A 4,251-nucleotide genomic window follows, 5' to 3' on the forward strand; every position below is an offset into this window, starting at 1 on the left:
TATATATATATATATATATATATATATATATATGTCTACCCACATGTAAAGGATAATGTATAGTTGCACATATAAATTTATACATACATATATGCATATACACATACGTACATATACTTGCATACACACATTCATATATAATGCATATACACATAATACATATATGTGCGCGCGTGTGTATGTGTGTTTTTGTGTGTGTGCATGTATGTATGTGTTAGTTAGCCAAGCAAGCACTCATGCTTCCCTACAGATACGTACGCACACACACACACGCACGCACACACACACACACACCCACACACACACATACACACACACACACACTAACATATGTATATGCATAAATACATACTTGAATACACGCATCTATAAGCAAATCAAATGCATACATTCATAACGCGTATATACTTCTGTGTGTGTGTGTGTGTGTGTGTGTGTGTGTGTGCGTGTGTGTGTGTGTGTGTGTATTATGGGGATTATAGTATGTGAATGCGTTCATTTATCCATGTGCATGTTTATATGTTTATGTTTGTACATTTGTCTCCTTTTTGTTGTATGCTGGTGTTATGTATATTCATTTATCTGTGTAAATATCAAGAAGTATATAGAAATGATTGTTCAAATAGAAACTTGCATATGTATGTGTATATCTGCATACTTTTGTCTGTATGGCTCTTTCTGTATGTATGCGCACACTTGCGAGTGTCTCTCTCTATGAGTGCATACGATGTACTGTGAGTGTTTGTTATTTGTCTATCTATCTATCTGTCTGTCTGTCTGTCTGTCCGTCTGTTTTCTGTTTGTCTATCTATCTATCTATCTATCTATCTATCTATTTATCTATCTATCTATCTATCTATCTGTCTGTCCGTCTGTTTTCTGTTTATCTATCTATCTATCTATCTATCTATCTATCTATCTATCTATCTATCTATCTATCTGTCTATCTGTCTATCTATCTATCTATCTGTCTGTCTGTCTGTCTGTCTGTCTATCTATCTACCCACCAACCTACGTACCTACCTAATTACCTACCTACCTACCTACCTACCTACCTACCTACCTACCTAACTACCCACCTGCCTGCCTTCTTACCTACCTACACTTCTGCCTACCTATCTCTCTAATTCTCTATCTCTGTCTTTCTCTTTCTATTTCACTCTCTCTGTCTCTCTCTGTCTCTCTCTCTCCCCCCCTCTCTCTCTCTATCTATCTATCAATCTATCTATCTATTTTCTATCTATGTATATGTGAACCAGTCTCTACGAGCTTGCATTAGTCTATGTGTAAGTGTAACTGTTTGCTTGTATATGTTACCACCATTCTGTGTGTGTATATGTTTCATAAAATATGAGTATCGCATGTATACGTACGCGTGTACACATTTGTACCACTATCTTGCGAAATTATGTTTTTATAAAGGAGTGTCTATACATGTGTGTGTATGTGTTTGAATATGCTTGCGAATGTGTGTATGTGTGCCAATGTGCGAATGTGTGAGTGTGTTGTGAAAGTAGTAGTGTGTTGTGAAAGTGGTAGTGTGTGTGTGTGTGTGTGTGTGTGTGTGTGTTGCATGAATTACACATTGAAATCTGTACACCGTACAAATGTGCTGAGAGGACGAACGTCACATTGGATTGATTGCACGTCATTAATAATAGAGTATATAGATATAGGTAGGGGCTGAAGGGAATAGAAATAATGAGTGAGATGAAGATACCTTGTGAATGTGTGTGTGTGTGTATTTGTGTGTGTGTTTGTGTGTGTGTATGCGTGCGCGTGTGGTGTGTAATTGTGTAAAATTTGTGTAAAATGTTGTCTAAAAGTTTGATTCGCAGTTATGCGGGTGTGAGTTCGAATTCATTCGCAACACATTGGATATGTGTCTTCTACTATTTCTACCTCTCTTTCTGTGAAAAAAAAATAAATCTGATTCTGTCGTAATTAGAAACGCGAATCTTCACCCAGCAAGAAAACAGAGCCAAAACACATCAAAATAGCTCTTTCTACGCCATTTTGCACTTTCACAGCTGTTCAAAACACAAACATAAAATTGGTACGAACTGGTGAAAAGGGAAAGCATAAACATAAGCGCATTCAGCAGTTGGGGCCAGAAACCAAGGGACGCTCCTATATAGGGACAGAATACAGGATATACATAAATTAGCTTTACAACTTCCATAATTTATTGTATCTATGTGTTGCATGTAGCCAGTGGGGCCCACTGGAAGTACTGTAATGTTTCTGAGAAAACTTTATTTGTTTGCCAATGTTTTACGATATACTCTGCTGAATTATTCGTATATTCCATTTTTTTCCTGAATTTTTCAAATTATAAAGGTATTTCAGGGATACTCTGTATTAAATATTTTGTGCCTTACGACCTACTATTTGTGTAGTTGCTCTGAGTTTTGTTAAACAATGAAATTTTTTCCCCATCTTTTACTTGTTTCAGTTATTTGACTGCAGCCATACTGGAGTACTGCCTTGAAGGGTTTTAGTCGAACAAATTGACTTATTTTTTTAAGCCTAGTACTTATTCTATCGGTCTTTTTGCTGAACTGCTAAGTTACGGGGGACATAAACACACCAGCACCACTTGCCAAGCGGTGGTGGGGGACAAACACAGGCATAAAGATACACCTTTCTCCATTTCTCTCCTTATATATATAAAGATTTTATATTGTGCATTGATGTCCTAACCTGGAGAATTATTGTTGGATATATCCTACAATATTAGGATTATTGTAGAATGCGAAAATAATTGTCTTCAAATGATGTCAATCAACGATTTTGAATAAATGGGTTTGTTAGGACATGGAACAAAATGCCTGCTGGTATTCATTCATGCGCACTGCATTCTGAGTTCGAATCTCGCTGAAGTCAACTTTGACTGTCGTCCTTTCACGCTCGATAAAAACATATCGGTCTTGGACTGCCGGAAACATTTGAATATTAAAAGACATGTCTTGCAGTATTTGTTCCAGATCTTTGCGATTTGAGTCCAAATCCCGTCGTGGTCTACTTGAATGGTAGAATTAATCTGTCGTTTAACACCACTGCCTGGCTTTTGAACGTCTTGGGCAGAGTCCATTCTGTTACAAGCATTTGAGGTAAGTGTCCGGCTTTTGCACACATCCTCTCTTACTTCCAACCATTTTCGGTGAGGCTGTAACGGTTCAGGAACACTGTAGTTCTTCCAGACTAAAGGTATGGAATTCATTAAAAAATCAATTTGTATATTTTCTCTCTGTTCAGGCTAGTAAAAGCTCCACTGAAATATGAAACCCTTACCCCAAAATCTTAGAAGATTTTTGAGAATTTTAAGAGTATTCCCAAGCGTTATTTCTCCAACGTTCATTTTGACTTTAAGGAGACCTTGGAGTTACTAAGTAAATTGGTAGAAACACATAATGCATACTGGGTATGATTGCATGACAAAATATTTCACAATATTCTGTTTTCTCTCTTTGGTCTCTGTGTTTAATTCTTGCTAGTATCAGCTTTGCTTTTATCTCTCCAAGAGAATGAGGAAATTATTACTTTTTCTATTAATCATTTCCACCATCAGTTTTAACACGTACCAAATGGCCAAATAACAAGCGCCAACGAAATCGGTCTGACAGATGTGGTAACCAAATCTCGCTCAAAGAACACCTGGCTGTCTTCAGAAACAAAAGAAAAACTTTGATTTTAATAATATGCTTTTGACAAGGCAGTGAGCTGGTAGAATCGTTAGCACGCCGGGCAAAATGCTCAGCGAGATTTCGTCCCTCTGAGTTCAAATTCCATCGAGGTTGACTTTGCTTTTATCCTTTCGAGGTCGATAAAATAAGTGCCAGTTGAGCACTGGGGGTGATGTAACTGATTTAGCAGCCCCTCCCCCGAAATTGCTGCCCTTGTGCCAGAATGTGAAATCAATAATGTGGTCTTGAGAAAAGGGTTGTGCCCAGTGCCTTCACAGGTTCTAGAAAATCTTGTGAGATTGGTGTGGTTAAAGTTTCTGTTGGCAATTAACCAGTTGATGGTTGTAGAAAAAACATGAGCAACAAGTAAATCTAAGGGGGATGGCATTCTGAATAAGGACTGGATTGCGTTGGGTGGAAGCAATGTAAGTGAAGAGAAGAGGCGAACGAATCGGGAGAGTCCGGGTAGAGGAGCAGATGCCACAATAATAACAGAGATAAAGAAAGATAGTGAGGTGAAGGAGAGAGCGAGAGAGAGAGAGAGACTAACAGACAGAGAGATAAA

The sequence above is a fragment of the Octopus bimaculoides genome, chromosome 4 (assembly GCF_001194135.2).
Source record: "Octopus bimaculoides isolate UCB-OBI-ISO-001 chromosome 4, ASM119413v2, whole genome shotgun sequence".
NCBI classification, from domain to species: domain Eukaryota; kingdom Metazoa; phylum Mollusca; class Cephalopoda; order Octopoda; family Octopodidae; genus Octopus; species Octopus bimaculoides.